Genomic DNA, 22358 nt, shown 5'->3' with positions numbered 1-22358 from the left:
GGCTGGTGGTGGGAAGAAAGGGTAGAAAATTTTTGCTTGGCAGGATGGGAAGGGGTAGTTAAAAGTTCCAGAAAACCAAATATCCTACAGAACAAGACCATCGTATCTCAGGGTGCAAGGGGCAGCATACTAGGACTGGTCATAGACAAGACTTGGGAAAAACCTATTAGCCCAATTACCTGTGTTCCCCCCACCCCCAAGCTATACCCCCATCCTGTAATTTAAAGGAATGTAACAATTGTGTGTTGTTCACTGTAGCCATCTACCATCAGCCTTGTACTCAATAAATTGTAGGCAGTATAGCTTAGTACATCTCCTCTCTTGTCGTTTTATCGTCTTTCCATTCCTTGCTTGCCCCACTTTTTCATACCTTTCTTTCCTATCACAAATCATGGTGTGTTTTTTTTTCCCTCCATGACTATGAGTGAGTGAGAGAGAGAGACACCCACCCCCTTTTTCCTGATCATTTTTGTCTTTGCCCTTTTCCCAAAACCTATTTACACTTATCCCCCTTGCCCCCCTCCCCACACACACTGCTTCCATTGCTTTAATTTATCCCAATATTGTTCCTTTGCCTGCTGCCCCCTCCTCCCAAAGGGTCTGAAATGACCAGAAACCTCATAGCCACAATATTAAACTAAGACAAGAAGCTCCTCAATCCAGGGGCAATGGCCAAGTGAGAAGCCACCTGCCTCCACGTAGTTACTGGAGAAGCAGGAGGGCAAAAGGGTGCTGGGATACCCACCAGGTACCTCAATCCTGCTTAGGCATGCCACCTCTGTCCCTCTATCAGTTTCTCAGCCGCTGCTGGAGTGCAGAGGTCTCACCTGCTTCGCTCTCTTTTGGGTCCCCGTTCCCCAGAGGGCAGCTCTGGATCACCCTTGTTCTCAGCTCTTTCCAAGGCTGCAAGCGAGAAACTGACCTGGGTTGTCAGTTTCACATGGCTGGGCTCCCTAGGAAGCAGCAATGAAAACTGCCTAGTCAGGTTTTGTTCTTCCGCAGCTTAGATCTCTGATCAGCTGCGGCAGCGTTGCCGTGCAGTGGTGCACTCAGTTCAGGTCTGGAAGACTTGCATCAAACCACAAGGATTAGAAACCAATACTTTTAACAAAAGCTCAGGGCTTGTCTACACGGGGGAAGTTACACCGGTATAAGCCAATGTGTGAATTCATACTGGTATAATTATTAGTTCAGGTCTTCATGTGGACACTTTGTCTGGTATAAAAAGCACAGTTTTGCGGGGGGCGGGGGGGGTTAGTTTATGTCTATTTGGAAGGGGCTATACCAGTGTAATGAGATCAATTTACTGGTATAATTGGCAAGAAACTTTCCCAGGTAAACAGCTCTGCAGGATCGAGGGGCTTGAACAGCCCTCTTTCATGTCAACTTCCTATCCGCCCCTGCCAAACTGTTTCTTCGAGCCCTTGTAACGGGTTTCATGAACCCTCGTGTGTGTGACTCCAAGATGTACTAAGTTGCCACCAATTCCCACCTTGCAGCGAAAGCTACTCGCATGTCAAGAGAGGCATTGGCAGGAGAATTTGAGAGTTTTATTTTTGAGGGCAACGTTTCTCCACCACCAGCAACCCCCCAACAAATGCTTATTTCCCCACCCACCCAAAGCAACCCCCCCAATCTTTGGGAAGAACTTAGCAGAGTGAGGTCTCCCCCACCTCTTCCCAGGCACCATCCCCCTGGCCTTCAGGAGTTGATCATTAAGATGGGCTACCCCACTCTTCACCCTTCTACATATAAGGGCTTCTGAGCCGATGTTCCCAAGAGTGCTGCACAATCGGTGGCCTAAGGTTTGAAGCTCCAGCTCATTTCCTCACTGAATTCCAGGGGCTCCACTCTCCCATGGGATTAGGAGGCGTGGTGCCTTCACAAACTCTGGGTTGGATGCAGGCTCTCACTCTTGTCCTACAAATGGGACATGGGAAAGTTGCTAATCGACAGCTCTCTTTCCCAGACGCGATCATAGAAAGCGTGTATCCGCCACACGTGGATCAGCACCCACCAACCCCAACCTCTGCTGGTACACTGTGGCCTCGGTCAAGTCTCTTCTCTTTGAGCCTCAGGATCCCAGTCTGTGAGACTGGGACAATAACCCCTGCTTCCCAGGGGATGTGTGAGGGGCTAACTGCCAAGCCTGCTGGAGATGAGAAGCGGCGTGGGTTAGAATTTGAGTTCAGACACAAGACTCTTACGTGTCAGGGGATTGGGCAGAAGCACCGTGTTAACCAGACCAGGGATTCATGGATACATTTACACACCCAGCAACTCCAGAAGTGACTGGCGATTTGGGGCGTCACTTATCGGGGGGAGGGCTGTCCCAATCTGACACACACCAAAGGAGCCAGTTTTCCAGACAGTATGTAGCACCCACCTTCCAAAAAAAATATCAGGCCCCTTTTAGGTGTCAAGTTGGGCACCCCAATAATGGAGGTGCCCAAAGTCACCAGCGGCTTCTGAAAATCTTGGCCTGTGTGTCAACCCTCCTGCTAGAAGTTGCTCACTGGTCTCCATGTGGGCTGCTGCAGGGAGAGTTCCACCTCTACTCCCCCTTTCTTAGATGCACCCGACCCCATTGGCTCAGCAAGGCTCCTGCTAGCAGCTGGAAATACCGTGACGCCAGGCCGGAGCCAGGCTCTGGCCCTCTCCCTTCTCCAGCAACAACGGCAGCGGGCTGGAGCGGCCGTATTTTGGGTTTACTTCATTTTATTTGGAGACACACCGCGAGAGAAAGTGTGAGTGACAAACCAAGCTGTCTGGGCTGTCAGTCATCCCTTTCAGGATCAGGACAGCCGAGATAATCTCCTGACGAGTCCTTAAAATGCCCACTTTGAGGAGGACGACAGGTTCATATTTAGCCCATCAGTCTCCCCGCAGAGCCTAATTACTACCTAGGAAGGCCACTCGTTCATTACCGGAGGATTACAGCAGGGGGTGGATAAGGATAGTTAGCAGCTACCAGCGCAGGAGCAGAAACAGGAGCTGAGCTTTGAAAGGGAAAATGGCACATCCAGTGGCAGCACCAGGCATCAGCTCACCAGCAGGTTCAAGATGCTGCCTCCGGCCTCCCCAGGAATACAAAGAAGCAGGACCACTTCCACCCCACTTACCCCGCCCAGCCCTCCTGCTCCCTGGTTCCGGTTCACTTCAAAACTGCCCTCCCAGTTTCTTAACCCTTCTGCAGACTTGCCCCACGCTGCCTCGTGACCCCGTAGCTTTGTTTGCCACATGCCAAGAGGATGCTCAAAAGAAGGCTTTGCAGAGCCGTGGTAAGAAGCATAAGGGAGGACGATGGCCGCTTAAAGATTCTACCAGCTGGGCTGTGGCCTCCCTCCTGTCTGTGGGAGTCACTCCTCAGCTGTACTCCAGGTTCTGATGCTTCCATTAAAAACAAAATAAATATGTCTAGCCACCGTCCCCAATCACAAAGAAAAATCTTTAACACATAAACCAAGCGCAATACGCGTAGCAACGTCTGCCTGAGTCGGCAGACAGCAGAGCCGCTTAGAAAACGTAAACAACAACAAGTTATTTGCAAACAGGTTTTTATTTTCCAGCCCTAGCAAGCGGCCTGAAAAATTAATATATGGGGAGGAAGGGTGATCTAAGAGCAAAGGTCCTATTCTGAAGAGACCCAGGTTCAGTCCCTGGCCCAGTGACAGATTTCCTGTGCTGATTGCAGGCAAGTTGCTTCATTTCATCTGTCGAGTCGGGATATTAAGCACATCCATCTCCCCACAAGTCTAACTACTACCTAAGAAGGCCACTCATTCATTACCAGAAGATCAGAGTGGGGTGGGGGGCTAGATAAGGGGGCGCTTCTCTACAGCTCACTTGGCCCTGGAAGGTAAATCCATTTAGTAAGTATAATGTCGTGTAGCAATAGTTTGGCCACTCCTCCTCCCCGCTTGCCATACTAAGTTCCTAGATACCAGACTGTAGTTTGTGTACACGGTACTAGACAAAATGAAGTGCTTTCCTCTGATCAGTGCTAAGACCAAGAGACCAACGCAATTTTCACAGTCAGGAAGCAAAGAGGGTGCGGGTCAGCAAAGCTGTCACTACACAGGTAATTATTTGATCATTTCACTCCAATTAAACTTCTTTCAGCATCTGAACAATAAACCTTTTCTTGATCCTTCTCATTTATCCAGCAAATTTAGAAAAAAAAAGTTTGTTTCCAGGCTGCCAAGAGAGAGACCCTGGACTATCCGAAAGCAGGCATGCAGACAAGAGCGAAGCGATAAGAGGCCTTGATAACAGATAGAAAATAGCAACAGATTCAGACTTTCCCACCGGCTTGGAAATCAGGGGAGGAGGCGATTCCACGGGGCAAATGACAATCTGTTCTCCGTCCATCGCCCTCCCAATGTGGGGGGGTGAGGGGAAGGGGAGACAACGACAAGACAAACAGGCTCATATCTTCAACTAAAATATGTTTGATCCTCCAGGACAGTTCTGCACTGCCACAGGGTAGGGACCCCAGTGTTGCCAACCCCTGAGCCTTTAAAAATAACAAAATCCACAAATTTATTCTTCTCCCTGCAAAACCAGTTAGATTTTTATGAAACCAATCATGAGATTTTCAGTTTGGCGGTCTCCTTACCTGCCTTGGGGCCCATATTCCCAAGCTCCTCTCTGGAGCAGCCAGGGCTAGACACACGCTTTATTATTTTTATTTTTTTTTTTAAATGAAAGGACAGGTTCTCACGCAGTCAAAGGACTCCAGGGGCTGAGGCACTGATAAAAAACCACCAACTCTCCAGGCTCGGGCGAGCTGGCGACGCCATCTCCATAGAGAGGTTTCGCTGGTTTACAGAGGTTCTGAACAGTTTAAATGCTACACAGGCAGATGCTGAATGCAAACTCATAGGGCGGGCACATGCGTGAGTCAGACAGCCGACAGGCCTGCCATGGACTTAAGGGTGATCCAGAAGTGGCTCTAAGTCAGTAGAGAAATGGGGTGAAATCTTTCCTTCCATACCAACAGTTTGGGCCTGTTGGGCAAGTTATTGTCCCCTCAACCTCCCTCTTTTGCCTGTCGCGTCTATTCAGACAATAAGCTCTTTGGGTTAGAGACTGTCCCTCTCCTTCTCTGTACAGCACCTACCACAATAAGGCCCTGATTGCATTGGGGGCCCCCAGGCGCTACCGTAAGACCAATACAAATTAAAGCAGTGTATTGAGTTCTGCCCGTCAGCTCTGTCCAGGACCTTAAGAGCCACCTCTACCTCCAGCTGCACACCTTCCAGCCCTAGATCCACTGGAGCGCACAGCTGGTGTCGGGTGAGCTTGCTGCTTCCTCTCCCACCTAACAAGAGGAGCAAAAGGGGTTGGGATTCACAGGACCGGGACCGGATAATGTAGCTGGAGTCTTTCCCTGTCCTCCCACCCTTGGCAATCCCTGTTTGTGTAAGGAACACAGGGGGACAAAGATAGGAGGAGGAGATCGGCACCCACGGAAGAGCTAGATAAACCCCCATCGCTAGGGAGAATTCCTGCTCCTCTGAAGGCAGCCGAGGTCGTTCCCACCACAGATCACACACCTAGGCAGACCAGATGCTTGGGGCTCCCCATGCAACCCAAGGGCACTCCCAGCCCTGCAGAATGCACGGGAGGGAACAGAACCACCATACCAGCAGCTGGGCATAGACCAGGTCATCCAATAAGCCCTGGTTTTAGAGGGCTCCTAACGACGCCAGAGGAGTTTGAGGGTCCCCTGATTGTGCACCCTAAAAGCATGCATTTGCTTTAAGGTAGTGAGGTGCCCTCGCCCAGGGTCTGGGTCCCCGGTACCCCGGCTGAGGAGGCAGGGTCTGGAGAACAGAATGGGTCTGTTCAGACACTGGTTACTTCAATGGCGCCACATCGGGCTGGAATCCCGACCCCGCTCAGGCAGGCAATAAACTCCCAGTGACATCAATACAGGCATTCTGTGCCCGTGGCTATGTCTACATAGCAAAACGCGTGCCCAGGCTAGCCTACTCACCTCTGCGTGAGACCAAATCCAGCGAGCGCAAGGGACCAATAGCCGTGAAGACAACCCAGGCACCTTCACTGCCACGGTTACCCACAGCAGCTGGATTCAGGCTCGCTCAGGTAGGCCAGCCGGTGCACAGCTTTTGCTGTGTAGACAAACCCTCAGAGAACTTCTGGACAGACACCGGTTTTAATAAATCCTCCCCACTCACAACAGCTACATCTGGGGACTAATCAAAGTTAACACCACCCCTCTCCCAAACTAAGGTCTCTGCCACCTATGTACTCCCAACAGGATGCATCGTCCCCCGGCCAGCAGGACAGAGGTAAATAGGATGCATCGCTCCAGACAGAGACCCCGAACAGCAGGAGCATTGCAAGGCTGCTCAGCACAGCCTGGAGAGCACACACAGGAAACACAAGCCAAGCTGGGAAAGGCAAAGCACCGTGGCAAATAAAAAAATTAGAGGGGAAGATGCCAAAAAGCAGGAGCAAGGGTTGGTTTCCAAGCCTTGTAAGAACCATCTCCAGCTCCCACCATCGTCTCCCAAACCCCTCCCGAATCAGGGGCTCTGCCACCCCAGAGATACCCCGCCACACACAGCCCCCTCCCAACTTAGATCAGGTGTCCATTCCACCAGGCTCAGCTATTACTAGACGGAGGTGCTGATGCTTTGTTAGGAATTTGGAGGCATCTTTTGGGGCCAGCTCTGTGCTTTCAGCAATGGGAAGGTTTGAGCTGGCCTCTGTTCGTTCACATCACCACCCCCTGGGTGACTTCCAAAGCCGCCACGCTGCATGTGAGTGGAGGTGCTGCAAGCAGCTGGGCAATTCAAGAATGCCTGGGGGGACGGGACGGGGGACAGGAGAAGTACACGGCAGGATGCGCAATTCTTCCTGATAATTTCTTCTCCCGTGGCCTTTACCTTCCCTCTGCAGGGGACAGCACAAAGTCTGGGGAGACCCTTGGCAAGCCCACCCCTAGCAAAGCTTTCCCTCAACAGGAGAGAGGAGATGATCCAAGCTAGCCAACTGGATAGGTCATAACAGGAGTGCGCACACACAGAGAAGGGCCCTGCACACATGGCATCTGCTGGGAGCCAGCCCAGATGCCTTGAGCTGGCCATTCCTGGAAAGCGTTAACACGCAAGCAGTGCCGGGCTCTGAGAGAACTTGACCCTGAGGAGAGCAGGAGGAGTGACCGTGCTGGAATGAGAGGGCCACGCACAAGGAGCTGGGGGTGAATCCAGGTTCTCCTGCAAAGTCAGCGAGCTTGATAGAAAGCAGATAATGGCTCTTTGTCTCTGCAGTGTCCTTCAGGCTCTTATCCAGTCGCTGACCCTGAATTCATCTTCAAATTAAAAAGAAATATATAGAACGGAGACCGGAGTCGGCAGACAGATGCTTCCCACCAGGCCCCAGGGAGCTGAAAGAGACTCTGCCAGCTTGTAAAACACGGGCATGACGTCCACCAGTCACTTGGCAATTAGGAAGCAGGGAGACCAGTTATTACCTGGGCTTGAAAACACTCCCAACTCCCCTGTTGACTCGGCCCCAAGAGTGCCAAGGCAGGCGAAGGCCTCACTCTAGCTACCACGCTTCCCTGTACCAGTCTCTTCCTCCAGCCCAGGAGAGAGTCTTCCCCACCCTCCCCAGGGCCTTCCTGCTCTGGACCAATCCGACCAGCGATTCAGCTAAGGGAGCGGGGACAAGCAACTAACTCTGCTCAGTAAGCCAAGCCGGGAGCTGCCTTCCCTGAATGCGGGACAGCCTTTTGCCTCCTCACCATTTGTCTCCGAGCACCATACCCGGAGGGCAGGGACCAGGCGCACCTGAGATGGGAGCTTCCCCACCTGCACGTGACCGACAAGTCACTGGGTGTATAACAGATTTGGCCAATCATCCAGGCTCCTCCATTTCCCCCATCTCTTCACGAAGCTTCGTTAGGGTCTCTCCTTTAGGAGCTGGATGCAAACACGGTGGGGGAAGAATGGCCCAGTGGCTAGGGCTCTAGCTTTGGAAACCTGAGTTCAATTCCCTGCTCCGCCACAGAGTTACTGTGTGACCATGGGTAGTTCGCTTAGCTTCTCTGGGCCTCAGTTCCCCCATCTGTACAATGGGGTTAATAGCACTGCCCTAGTGCACAGGAACTCCAGGGAGGTTCCTATTGTGATCTGCCAGAGCCATCGACCGGACAGTCGCGCTTGCCGTAGCCAGCATCAACAGATGACTTGTTACACCAGAGAGCGCCGCAGAGAGGAAGCCGTTGTTGGGAGCAAGCGGGTGGAAAGCCACAGCGCCACAGACGGGGCAACCCATTGCTCTCCACCGCTACAGGCATTTTGAAGAAGGACTTGAGCTCCCTCTTTGTCCTCGTTTTTACTTCCCTCCCACCCCATTTTCTGAGGCCTGGTCTATACTTAAAACGGAGGTGGAGATAGCTAGAGGGCTCAGGGATACCCCTGGTGGAGACACAGCAAAGTAGGTTTCCACCAACCTAGCTCCCGACAGAAAGAGAGCCCCCTTCCATCACCATAGGCTGCTACAGTCTCAGTCGTGTAGACTCAGGGCCTTAGTGAAAGAGATGTAGAAGTTGTACAGCCACCGGGGAATGCTGCTCTTTGTATTCACAAGAGCAAAAAACCCCGAAGCAACTTCGCCCGCACTAACATCCGCCGAACCTTCAGGGTGAGGCATTAGGATTCAGGAGTCAGGAGAGGCCAGAAGTGAGGGGATTGAAACAGCTGCCCGCACGAAGCATTTGCCACCGGCGTTTTCTTTGTTAGACTGAAGCTTGCTGTATTATCACCTGTGGTATGTGTAATGCCCACCCTTCGTCACCGCAGTCTCTGGGCGCCTCTGTCTCAAAAGCATTTACCCTCACACACCCCTGGGAGGCAGGGCAGTGCTATTACCCCATCGCACAGAAGGGAAACTGAGGCAGACATTAAAACGACTACCCACAGAGACTGTGGCAGAGTGGTGACTTGAACACAGGTCTTGCAAGTATCAGGCAAGGGCCCTGACCACTCGGCTATTTTTCCTTTCTTATCCATGGGTAGTTAAATAGCTACCCCAACCCCCATCCTGACACACAGAGTTCTGGCCAAGCTAACACTGTATCAGAAGCCGTAAGTTTTGCATCTGTGCCTCACAGGCATGGTATTGCCAGTCTCAGCAGTCAGACACCCTTTTCACAGCTTTGGTGGCTGCTGCTCCCCAGTTTAAAGCTCCGAGTGGGGCACAAGGAAAAGCCACCGCCATCATCGAAGCACCTCAGCACCTCTTTGATCCGAGGCCCCGGCTCTGCTCTTCGGGAAAGGCAGAGAGCCCAGTGGGATATGCATAGCGTTCTCCAGCCACCCTGGCTGACTCACCGCCTGGTTCAGCCAGACGAGAAGCCAGCTCCTGAGTCAGACCTCGCCCACACAAACGTCCTCAGACCAAAGGGGTGGGGGAGAGAGTTTGCTCACCCACCTCGCTCGAGGCCTGGGACATTACAAGAGTGGGACTGCGGCTGGGCACAAGCAAGCACGCAATGCCGTCGGCTGTTTTCAGACGCCTATCTCCTCCAGAAAGGATGGGTGAACGTGCTGATAACTGCGGGTACCGCAGGAGAGGATGCTGGGGAGATAATCTGCTATTATAAAAGAGGAGGGCAGCTCTTGGCCAGACGCACAGCACAGAGAGAAGGGCTCCCCGAGATCGCTCCGTTCCCCTGCAGATCAGAAATCCTTTGGCGGGCATCGGTTCCCCCTGCCCAGGATCTGGAGGGGCGGGGGGGGGGGAAGGGGGAAGTCAATGAAGCGGGAAAAGGAGCATCTCCTTCCCAATGCAGAGAGGCCCTTGTAACTTACTTCCCTGAGCTGTGATTTAAGATTGATGGAAAGCGAGTCTCTTCCCAGCAGTGGCTCTTAGGGGTGACGGCTGGATGTTTCTGCCAGCGCATCCCTCTCCAGCGCTAACGCCCCCAAGGAACAGAGCACAGAGCCGGACCCAAACTTCAGGGGCATCCGGCCCCAGGGGCCGGCTTGCGCTCACCACGTCCCTGGGAAGCGCTCCCCAAGTCAAAACGGAGCCATGGCGTCCTTCTGACCTTTGCCCCTGCCAACGCCGACACCAGTTTGAAAAGAGACAAGCCAGCCACCGAGGGGGATGCATCTGAAGGGGCCGACTGGGTCTTTTCCTACCTGGGAAACCCTGCGAAGAGGGAGAAGGCAGCCCCCCTCAGCCCAGCGTCAGGTATAAAGGGCATCTCAGGGGCTGGGCTCCCCGCTCTTCCCAGATACGTTTACATCAGTCCGGTGCGGGTAGCGGATCACGTCCGGGCCCGGCCCAGCCCCGCGCTGGAGTGGTACCTATCGCTAATTAGGAGCCCTTCTCTATCACACCGAGATAAACTCGGCCTGACCTTTCCCGATGGTCTCCATGGCAACGCGGGTGCCCTCTCCACATTATCCGCCCCTCCCCTAACGATTAAACCCATTAAGTCGGGGGCGGGGGGGGGGGGATAGTGGGGCGGGGACCGAGAGAGGAGATGCTGAGCGGCGATAAGTCAGGCAGCTCTGGCAGGCGGAGGATTGGACTCGAGTGTGATGCACAAAGCCGGCCCCACAGGCACTTGCTCGCAGAGTCCCGCTCGTGTCCTGAGCAGCCCGTTCAGCTGACGTAGCGACGCAGCCCCCTCCTCGTCTGCTGGTTTCCACCCTCCCACCTCCAGATGCAGATGCGCCTTCTAACGCGCGCGCGCCCTGCCCAGAGCAGCGGCCCCTGCACCACCCGCCTTTTCCCAAAAGCGGGGGACCCACTCCGCCTGGCACCCCTGCCTGCTGCTGGAGCAGCTTCGTTCGTGGCGCTGGGCCGGGGCTTAGCGACTTTCTGTGCCAGGGCACAGCCGTGCATGGGGCAGGGGTCCGGCAGGGGGGCGTGCGGGGGCTGCGATGTGATGCTGGCCAGAGCCAGTGCGGGGCGGCGCTCGGGAAGCGCTCCGTTTCGGCAAGAGAGCAGCGATAGCCGGGCAACTATAGGCGAGGTGTCCCCCGACCCGGGGCCTGGCCAGCAAGTCGCAGCCCTGAGCTAAGGGCGGGGGACGGAAAAGGGAACCAAGTCCCCAAGACCCTGTCAAGTCAGAGAGTCTCTCTGGTGAGCCTGGTTTGTCCCCATGCGAACACCTGCTGGATGGGAGCTTCCCATCACTACAGGCCTGGATTTGAGCTAGCAGCCTAGAGGAAACAGGCCCCATAAATCACAGACTATCCCCGGGGCCCCCCCTCTGCAGGACTTCTCCCAGCCTGGCCACAGAGGGCCAGCACCATGCAAAGAGACCCTCAGAGCCGAGGTCTCCCATCCCAGTGCGAACAGCTAGCCCCAGCAAGATGCCACCCCCGGCCTCACCTCGCCCTGGGAAAGGAAATCCCCTGGGCAGGACACACCAAGGGTGGGGGAAGTGGGCCAGGCTGGCAGCAGAGGGCACAGGAGGTGTAGTGCCCCCCCCACCCCACATCAGCCACACTCGGAGCAGCACGTGGGGGAAAGAGAGGGAACAAACCCTGTCCTCCCACTGTGAACAGCTGCTGCTTCCTGCTCATTTTACTAGCAGAAGGTCTTCTCCCCAGAACAGAAATGGGCCCCCCAGCTCAGCCTCAAAAGCTCTGGGGGAGGCTGGATCTGAACTTTGCAGCTCCGGCCCCAAAAAGGGGTGGGGGGGTGAGAGAGAGAGAGAGACAAGGAGAGCCAGAGCCTGAGAAAAAACAGCCCTGCTGATATCAGAGAGATTGGTTTCAGACAGAGCTGTTCCCTCTGCCAAGTCCATACCCTATCTAACCGGGGTGCAGTTACTTAACATTCATCACTGGCTGAACTCTGTAACTTTATCAGCTCCCAAGCATGGCGCCATCGCAGGGCCCGGCCGTTCTCAGCTCTCAGATAGGCCAGATAAACCACTGATAGATTACAGGAGATTGTTTCACTTCAGGGGACGGGATTACTAATAGGAATAGTAAGAGAGCCCACATCATATCGAACAGCCAACGAGGCGGGGGGGTGCTGCGGTGGGGGAGGGGGAAGAGGAAAATAATGAGAAAGAAAATACAGGAACAATGGCAATGAAGTGACTTTACGTTTCAGATAGGGCCGATAAAGCACTGATAGATTTTAAGGGAGGAAAGATTCTAATAGAGCCATCCCCAGCCCTCAGACACATCAGATGGATAGAAACAGATTGCTTCACAAAAGGGGATGCGACTTTTAATGCAATCCTGGCTTTTCATCTGATAGAGGAGGAGGAAGGAAGGAGGGAGGGGGAGAGGAACTGTAAATGGAAGGGAAAAGTGTTTAAAATTACACCCACACTGGGCCAGACAAAGGGGCTTTGGCTTGAGTTTGGGCTTCCAGGGCACCTTCCATCCAGAGGCTCGGACAGTAACATGCCACTTTTCAGATGGGGAAACCGAGGCAAAGGGGAAGCAATCAGCCGTGGCTAGAAATAAAACCCCACTCTCTCGATTCTATATTAATGTAAAGACAGCTGCTTTCACCCCTTCCTGGTTTTTAGTCACCCCAAAAGCATGGGCTCATTAAGGGCCTGTTGCAACAGCCCATCCCTACCCAGCAAAGCACAGAAGCACGTGCTCAAAATTCAGCACGCACTTACGTTCTGCTGAAGTAACGGGCCAGAACCGTGTACTTCAAGTCAAGCACATGGTTAAGTGCTTTGCTGAAGAAGGATGAACGTAAGCACGCGCTCAGAGGCTCTGCCGAACGGGAGACGAATAGCACAAGTCTAACCCAGTGGTAAGTTTTCCCTTTTAAATCCAAGGAGGAGATTTCAGTTCTTACAGCTCTCTGCACTCTGAAGAATCCCGGGACAAACAAGCTATGCCCGGCATGGGGATGTATATTTTGCAGAGTCTCTTCAGCCAGCTTTGAGTTTAGCAGTGCACGCCGCCACTCGTTTAGGACAGGAAGTGAATAGCCACCACCTCCAACTGACACGTTTTACGCAGAACACACAGTAGTTATCCCGAGTGGGATGGACCAGGATATCGGTCCTATTGCAAAAAGGGATCTGCAATGAGTAAGAGCTCCCAGGGCCTCTGTTAGCAGCGGTGGGTAAAGAGGATGTTGGGGTATGCGTGCTGGGCTGGCATGCTGGCACAGTCGTCCGTCAACAGCAGGGAGTCGGGAGTCATGCTTCAAATGGTTTCACATGCCCAGGGAAGTCAGATGCTCCAGGTCATCTCCAAAGATGGAACTTTCGAACACCCAGCGTGGCTGGCAGTAGAGAGAAGGGAGGAGGCAGTCTCTGTGCCAAGCCCCACGCAACTCAAGGCCCACCTCTGTTCCCCCTGAACCGACTCCTTTATCCATTAGCAAAGTCCCACTCCCGCTGCCTTCCTATCAGGATCTCAGAGCCGCCCCACCCACTGGCTCGCTGGGAGCTATGTAGAGCAGAGCAATTGGAAGGATCCGTTCCCTTCCTGCCCCCCAAAGTCCACCGTTTTATAGATACCTGAGCAGATTCAGATCCAAGCCTCTGCAAGGAAATGGGTGCAGCAGCTGTGCCTGCCCATTGACCATCAGCGGCTGCTTCTGCAGCCTGGGGGGAGGGGAGCAAATCACTCCAGTAAACGTTCATGCAATTGCACACACCAACATGGAGCAGAGAATGAGGCCTGGAGAGTATAGGTCTCAGGAAGGGTTCCCGTGGCACTCTAGACCACTCCATCATTAGAACGCTATTAACTCCCTCCATCAAGCACGCCATGACGGAGAGGGAGTCTAGACAGCTGGAGATCCAAGGGGGAAAACAAAGCAACAAATGGCTCAGGCAGCATCCAGTAAGACCTGGAGCCTTAGACCTTTGGACTCTTGAAAAGTTACTTTGCTGGCATCTCTGACACACCAGCTGCTGAGTGTCGCTGACAAAGGCAGAGGAGGATTCTGGGACCAGCAGGGGAGATGGGTGCCTGTGGAGTTGGGAATCTGCCAACTTAGTCCTATTTGTGGCTTAACGGGAAGTCACGTGATTTTGAGGCTTGGAGCAAAAGGTAAAGGAGCCAGGACACCTGGGTCTTACTCCCACCTCGGTGTCCCACACGAGCGAGTCATTTAACATACCCCGTGCCTCCGCTTTTCTATCAGAGAGGAGGCTCATTCAGTCCTCAACCCTGCAAGGTGGGCGGTTTTCTCAGTGAGTGTAAACCGCTTTGAGATGCTTGGACACAAGGTGCAGGATTGCTGTCCCACGGCTCTATACAGCCCCAGCAGGGAAGCAGCTTCCCCCCTAGCCAGTAACATCAGAATATTACCACCACGCATTAACTAGGAGAAAAAGAGCTTCAGGGATATACACCCTCATGCTTCAGGACATGAGTCAGCTACTCACTGCCAGAGGCTGGGAAGAAATTTCCCCTCTGGGAAAGTCAGTGCACAATTGTCCATTGCAGGGGATTTACGCTTCCGTCTGAAGCCAGTGTTATTGCATCCTGGCTGAGAAGGGATAACAGACAAGATGGAGCATTGGCTGCCTGCGTATCGGGATTCCTACGTTTCTACTGCCAGAGAGATTTTACTTTTTTCTTCCAAGCTAGAATAAGTCGGCAAATATTTGCTCACCAGATGCAGCCCTTAGGAACGGCTCCCCCAGCTTCTGGCAGGGCAGGGAGGACCAGAGGGAGAGATCTGCGATGGGCAGGTTTGAGGAACACTACAGGACTTCCCTGCCAGGGCACAGCAACTGCGTTTGGCACAGGATTCCCCTGGGGCAGGGGTTCGCTCAGTTAGTGGAGTGTTGCTGGGGGTGCCTGCAGGGTGGACCCAGAACGGAGTGGGGGGTAAGGGTGGAAGTTGGAAGGGATCCGGACAGGTCTTTATCCCCTTCCCTGTCCCCATGGATCCAGCCTCTCCATGTTCTCTCCCCTCCAGCCAGGGCAGGTTTGTCTGAGGCCACAGCTGCTGCGGGAGTGTAAAGAAGCCACTTTTGTTCACTTGTGGGCAAGAAAAATCCATCTGGGCAAGCAGCTGCCTCTCCTCCGGTGCTACTACACCCAGGCGACCGGAGCCCATAGTAGGTCCATCCCCTCCTTCCCCATCCTCGGTGGGAAAAAGCAAGCACTGGACTGGCAGAGACCAGCCCTGCCCAGCGTCCAGCAGCCGCCCATCTCCCAGGGTTTTCTTTAAACAGAGCAGGCATGGACCCAATGCAGCCTAGCCTCAGGTGTGCTGGAGATGGCACAGAGCCTCCTCTCCCACTAAGAGCAGCCTCCAAGCCAGGCGTCTTGGCACAGGAGGGAGGACAGGGAGTTTCACTCCCACATGGCAGGGGAGCAGAGAGAGGGAAATGGAGACAGAAGCAGATTCTGCTCTGGATTCACATTCCATGTCCCCGGACTTTGATGGAGTTACTCTTGATTTACATGGAGAGGGGGGATGGAAGGCAGGAACAAGGCCAGATGATTGGGCCCCTCCATCGCCCGAGCTCAGAAAAGCTCCCATACCTTCAGTGGGAGTTTCTCCCCCCGCCCAACCCCAAGGCTGCCTGCTCGCACCGTGTGGGGCAGGCACCGTGGCTCCTGCCCGCAGAGTCTCCAGCGGAGAGGAAAGGGTCTGTTCCTTGGAAGACGGCTTCTGTGGTTTCCTCAGGTGGCAGCTCAGACCAGATGCAGGCGTTTCCCCCGACACATGATGTAAGCGGCACCAGAGAGATTGTAAACACTTCCCTGCCATTACAGCAGCTGGGAAGAATTCCCCGCAAAAGCAGCTGACTGCTCATTAAAGAAGCTGACTGGGCTTTAGGTTCTGATCACTGGGTTTTAGTTCCAGGGATGCTCAGCAAGTCTCTCTGCTTCCTGCCTGCAGGTTTGGCTCGAGGAGACACACAGAACTTACAGACTTCTGCCGGGAAGGGAGGGGAAAGTTCTGTCCCTACTGGAGTGACAGGATCTGTTCAATCATTTCTTCCAGCTGGTTGCCAGCCTCGCTACCCTGCAAAGAGCTGCAGGGGTCACCAGGACCTGGGACTTCAGCTGGCTGAAGGAGGGGCAGAGAGGCTGAGGGAGTCACTTTTAAAAGATGATCACAACTTTCAAGGTGGGGGTGAGGGGGAAGGATGCTCAATACAGCAGTAGCCGCAGGACCTCAGACACTCTCCTTTCATCTTCCACCAGCCTTGTCATCTCTGCAAGTTCTCCTCTGCAGCTCCTCCGTCCCTGCTGCAGCTAGCGATCTGCTTGCAAAGCTTGCTTGGAACATGCCTTGGTTCTCCCTCCCCCCCTCCTCTGTCTGGGGTCCCACTGCAGCAGAGGGAGCCACTACGCAGGACTGTCCTTGCTATGGCTCAGTGAAGCAGAGAGGTGTTTCTTTATGATTACACAGCCAGATACAGACTGGTCATGGAGTGGGGAAGGAAGTTATTTTGAAAAGGGACTTTCACACAAGGGGAGAAATTCCAGAAGATCAGAAGAGATTTATTGCACACGTGCACACACACGCTCTAAATCTGCCAGTTGCCAGGCTCAAAGGGACCCCCCATAACCCAAACTTGCTAACATCACAGCTCTTCCTGCAGCAACAGGGGATGATGTCAGTTACCACAAGGTGACATCACTGCAGGATTAAGCAGTCAGGAGATGCCATGCTGCAAGGGGCTGGAGATCTCATTCGAAAACCCTGAAGCTCCTACCTGGAGAGCCAGGATGAGTGCTGACAGCGATCTGCTGACACACACCCTCCCTCAGAATCAGAGTGAGGGCCACTTGGTTGAGCTTATTCTGGAATTTGAGCTGTTGCTTTTCAAAAGGGGAAGCTACTTCCGCTCGCCTCTCGCTGTCTCAGACTCTGGACGCCCCTACACATTCCCCACCATTGCTACTAGGCTGAGGCCCAACTAATAGCCCCTTCAGCCCAAGACACATACCCAAGCTTTGGCAAGTCCCCACCAGGGGAGCCCTGTTCCAAAAACGCTTTTGCAAAGCCGCACCAGGCTGGAGCAAAGACGTCCAGGAGAAAGGTCATGGCCAAGGAGCGCCTGCCCAACGACTGCCCGTGGCCTGCGCCGCTCACGGAGGAGTCGTCAGGATCCACCACCTGTATATTCCCAATGCTCCTGCATGTGAGACGGACACCGGCCCTGCCTGGGAAGCAAGGAGAGCCACCTAGGTAACCGGTTAGTCGGTTCGAGAGTCCTTTACCTGGACGCAGGTCATGCGTCCTCCTGGTCAAACTTTGGGGGACCAGACACTGGATGCTGATGAGTGAGGCGCATCCCAGGTGCACTACTAACTGTGCCTGCCACTTTCCCTTCAAAGGCAGTAGGGTCTTGCTCAGACAGAAGGAAAGGGGCAGGCTAGGGTGGGGTGGGAGGGGAGGACCCAGCTACACCGGCCCTTGGGGAATATATCACTAAGATTCTAAATAAAGAAAAAAAAATCAAATCAGGCCTAGAAAGAAGAGTTCTGCCCAGAGTTTCCTTAGGGCACCTCATCACTGGAGAGAAATAGCCAGTCCATAAAGACATTAGATCCTTGTGCCAGCCTGTTACCCACAAGGAGATCATCAACACCAGGGGATATTGAGGTCTTAGGTCAAATTGGAGGACCGTCTGGCTAATCTAGGACAAATTACTACTCCAAAGATAGTTGCAGTGTCATGGTAGCTGCGTTGGACCCAGGATATTAGAGGGGCAAGGTGGGCGAGGTGATACCTTTTACTGGACCAACTTCAGTTGGTGAGAAAGAGAAGCTTTTAAGCTTACACAGAGCTGTTTGTCAGGTCTGTGTTACAGAAATCTAAAGCTCAAGGCCTTCCAATATCTGGAGGAGCTACTTGAGTCTTTCTAGTCAGAATGGCCAAGCGATGCCCAATGGGTCCCAGCTTCGCAGAGTCTCCCAGGATACCCGAAACCTCGGGCCAAAGAGGGGCTGGGTTCTAGTCGAATATTCGACAGCCAGAATGATTTCCAAGCAAAGCAAGGCAGGATCCTGCCATAGACTGCAGGTATCCAAATACAGCGTTACGTATTCATCTAGATACCACGGTGGGCAACAGCCTCGCTTGGAAGGCACAGCTGGAGCAACACACATGGCCCCGGCATGAAGTAGTGGGAGTGCAAAATGATTCCCACCCCCTCAGCCACTGGGGGGCACAGGAACCCATTTCTCCATCGCCTTCTCCCCCACCACAAGTCTCTGGGGAAGGGCAACACTTTACCACAAGGCCTGGTGGACAAGCAACCTGGCACCAGTTTAACCTGATCTAGTGTAGGTTTGTGTCTAGCCACTTGGCTTTAGGACTGGCTTATTCAGTTTAGTTGCTTTGGTAAATACACAGGCACTAACTAGACACGTGTGTGTCCACATAGTAGCCAGCACCTGTTTCCGTTCAGTCGGGTTATAAACAGGTTTTAGATAAGTCGGGACAGCTGTTGCATTCTGACGACGCCTTGGCACAGAGCACGCCAAGAACGACACACACACAATTACAACGGCGTTGCCAGCTGGGACTCCAGGGTCGTGACCAGCGTTTCAGGGTTGTGACTGTACCGCACCCAGCACAATGAGGCCTTCAGCTCAGATGGGGACGTCTAGGCACTACTGGAATACAAATAAAATAACCACCCAGGAATCAAACACACTTATAGGAAACCAAACATCTTGTCTGGTTTCCACTCCAAAGCCAGACACACACACCCCCTCACCTCCCCCCCGCGGGAGTCTGGGTGCCTCTCCCACCCTGGACTCGGAGTGGGAAGCTAAGAAACAGGCCCCAGATCAGTCAGTCACTTCCAGAAAGAGCCTGGGAACAGATGCAGCAGCAGAAGTCAACTGGGCCAAGTCAAAGTTTGGGACACCCAGGATTCCCCAGCAACTTCATTTTGTAAAGAATTTAAAGCAACCAGTCACACTGATCAGGAAACCGATCCTGAGCAGGGAAGCAGGAGCCCCCCTCTTCTTTCCCTCCAGCTCAGCCCGGAGGCTGCCGGTGGCACATGCTGGGAGCAAAGCAAGAAAGGGAGAGAAACAGAGGAAACAGTTCTCTGTGGAGGTGGTGTTGTGATGTCACAGGTAACTCAGCCAATCAGCATGCAGCTGACAAGTTCATTTACATAATGCTGTCTTCTTGCTTACAACGTCGCAGAAACGCTCAGGGGGAAATTCCTAGGCTCTTTCAAAAGGTCTTATTTCCAGCGAAAGTGTCACAGGCGTTAACATAACAGTAAAACACTAGGCCCTGCTAGGCCAAAGGACCTCAGAGCATTTTACAAATGTCAGGGGAGCCTTAAAGGTGCTGTGACAGAGCTACGAACAGCAAAAATAATTGCTGAAATGCGGCCACCTCTGGGTGGGCACGTGGCAGCTGTTGAACAGGTGGGATGCTGACGTAAACACACCTTATCTCACCTCACAGAAAGCGCCACAGGGTAGCTGAACGTCATGGCCCCTCCTTTAACGCTCACCCTAAGGATCACACCTCCAGCAATACAGCCTGCCCTGTAAGCCCACACCGGGACAGGGCTGACCCAAAGGGAAGGTGCCCCCTCGTGAGTCACTGCCACCACTTCCTACAGCACCCGGGAGTTCTGGCCCAGTCTTGCTTTGCTCATGAGCTACGGAGCGCAGCACAAGGTACCACGCTTGCTGCAGGAGTTTTGTGCACGGGCAGAGTCCTAGGTACAAGCACGGAATGATCTTGCAAGTTTAAGTGGCAGCAGCTTTCACCTTCCACCGAAGCCAATTAGTGCAGCCAGAGGCAGCAATCACTGCTTCAACCCCCGGGCAAAGAGAGCGAAGCACACAACAAGGCCTCTCTCTCTAGCCGCTCAGATCACCCCAGATTATGATGTGACGAAAGAAGGGGAGAATGGCAAGAGAGGTGAGCTCTGGGGAGTACAGCACCTCTGCCTTGTTGCATTTTCACTTCGTTTGCAAAATGAAAATAAAACCTACCCTTAAATTAAAATTGTAACATTATATCACCAGGTCCATGAACTATCGAGGCACTGGAGTTTGTGTGCCCGCCTTTTTTTTTTTTTTTTTTTTGGGTCTTGGCATTTTGGTGGAGCGAGATAAGAGTAAAAAACAACAGATCTGCTCAGAGAGTGAAAGAGGGAGATAGATAACGCAGATACCAACTCCTACACAAAACAGTCCTGGCTTTATCGCTGCTTTTTATCACAGTTCCTTTAAAAAAAAAAAGAAGAAAAAAAGAAAACAGCCCAACCGGAATGGGGCAGCACATTAAAAATGAACTTTATACTGTTTGCTCTTTAGTTTTATATTTAGATGAAGCAAACTTAGATTTTCAGTCGATACCTTCCCAGTGCAAGAAGCTGAAAGTCTGGAAGCCAGAGGCTCCCTCTCCACATTCACACCAAAAAGCAGGTGGCCTAAATATAGATTTAAGAACCTAAGAGTGACTTGATTTTCAAACGGTACTGAGCATGTGCCCTATTGGCTTTTTGAGGATTTGTACATTCTGCACTGGGGGATCGGGGGGAGACCCAATTCTAGGTGCCCAATTATGGGTTTAAGAGCCTAACTTTCGGCAACCAAGTTCAAGAAAGTTTGGGTCTTTATTTTTATTATCGGTTGGCCAGTGATGACAGCATGTCTCATCACTACTCTAAAAATGTGGCATTGTAAGTGATGAGCAGCTCCGGCCCGGCAGACTGAAACAGTGCTTGCTATCGTGAAGTCAACGGAACTACTTGCAGTAGCTACCACAAAATTCAAGGAACAAGCCACCAGGAAGTCCAGGTAACTACCATTACAATCTGTAGTAAGTGCAGGCAGGGTGGGATCCCCAGAAACTTCAGGGGAAGCAGAGTGGAATATGAGTCAGATAAAAGAGGATCCAGACCCAAGCCATGCGTTTTTATGCACCACAGAATTTAGCAGACTATGTTGTGCAGAACCCAGAGTCCCTTCAAGCTCACTCACCTACCTCTCAGCTCTGCATAAAAGCAGCTGTTCGCAGACTCTGTGCCCCACTTGCTGCCTTAACTTGCCCCAGACTCAGCTACAGGCCAAAGGAAGAAGCCGCTCTAGGACATTTTGGCAGTGTGAAGAAAGGATAATCCACAAGCCTAGGACTTGGGAGGCCAGGTTTCAATTCCCTGCTCTGCTACAGACTTCTCCTGGGACCATGGGTAAGTCACTTAGTCTCTCTGTGGGGTCAGTTCCCACATACGTACAATGGGGATCACAGCACTGCCCAGCCTCATAGGGGTGCAGTGAGGATAAATGCAGTAAAGATGGTAAGCCGCTCAGACCCTACAGGGATTGGTGCCAGGCAAGTACCTAAGAGAGATGGTGAGCTTGGCTCCTGACAGTGCAGTGAATGCAGTCAACAGTGGCGGTACAAACTAAAAACCAGGATCACCGCTCAGAGGTGCGGAGGGAACGTTAGCGAGGAAAATGAAAGGTTACAATTGATAGATATCCAGCCCCACCTTTGGCTCAAAACAGAGTCCAGACCTTCACCTGGGTTACCACGGGCATCTGCTCTTGGCACTCGGCGTTCCAAGCACACTGTTGTTCGTGACCTCTGTGTGAAAGCTGGAAACAGATTTCTTGGTTAGGCATCGCAGGGTTGCCAGCTTCAGGCAGGCTGCATAGAGCAGTTAGCGAAGGGTGGCTCCCCAGCGGCAAGCTATTGGGACTTCAGTGTGAAAGTGAAGATGGAACAGGTTTGATCAGAGATTTTTTACAGACAGGCGTGAGCAGAAAGGGGAGGTAAATCTGGGGTTGACCTGCCACATCCATATATCTGTAAGCAGTGCTCCCTGCTGGGAAGTGGATAACTAGGGCCCTACCAAATTCAGTCTTGAAAAAAGCATCACGGATCGTGAAATCTGGTCTCCCCGTGAAATCTGGATATTGTGGGTGGAAAATGACTATGCTGTCATGGACACAGCAAAGACACTTGGAAATAAATTCGGTTGCAAGATAAGGAAAGTTCATGATAAATTAAGCTCTGCGTATACATTTTTTTAAGAGCTTCCATTTTAATTCTGGTCATTATCCAACAAATTTTTCTAAGAAAATGCCAAATAGGCAGGAACGAGTAATTAGGACTGCCACACTTACTTCTGCGCTGCGGCTGGCGGCCGCGCTGCCTTCGGAGCTGGGCGGCCGGAGAGCAGTGGCTGCTGGCCAAGAGCCCAGCTCTGAAAGCAGCGCGGCCGCCAGCCGCAGCACAGACGTGAGGCTGGCACGGTCTGGTATTGCCACCTTTACGGCTGCGCTGCCGCAGCTGGCAGAGGTTGCTGGAGACGGGAGCACGGAGCTCGGTGAACAATAGGAGCCCTTGGCTGGGGTTCTCCCAGCCCTGCCCTCTCCGGCTCCAAGCCCAACACTTGGGGGCTAAAG

The 22358-nt window shown here is 53.0% G+C and overlaps 1 protein-coding gene across 8 annotated transcripts in view; it reads right to left on the bottom strand.

Moving 5' to 3' along the window:
• ZFPM1 (zinc finger protein, FOG family member 1) overlaps nucleotides 1-22358 on the bottom strand; it is a 115819-nt gene that overhangs the window by 75651 nt on the left and 17810 nt on the right. Inside the window, exon 1 of one of the 8 annotated variants that reach the window (XM_037877738.2) lies at nucleotides 21440-21545. The exons of 6 other annotated variants lie outside the window; for them this stretch is intronic. The gene's annotated coding sequence lies outside the window, so the exon portion shown is untranslated. Of the gene's footprint in view, nucleotides 1-1673; nucleotides 1921-21439; nucleotides 21546-22358 lie in introns of those variants that run through there. One more of the 8 variants, XM_043526192.1, reaches the window with a different exon arrangement.

This window comes from Chelonia mydas, chromosome 12 (genome assembly GCF_015237465.2).
Source record: "Chelonia mydas isolate rCheMyd1 chromosome 12, rCheMyd1.pri.v2, whole genome shotgun sequence".
NCBI lineage: Eukaryota > Metazoa > Chordata > Testudines > Cheloniidae > Chelonia > Chelonia mydas.
The sequence above is the reverse complement of the archived record's forward strand: the minus strand, read 5'-3'. Positions and strand labels throughout refer to the sequence as shown.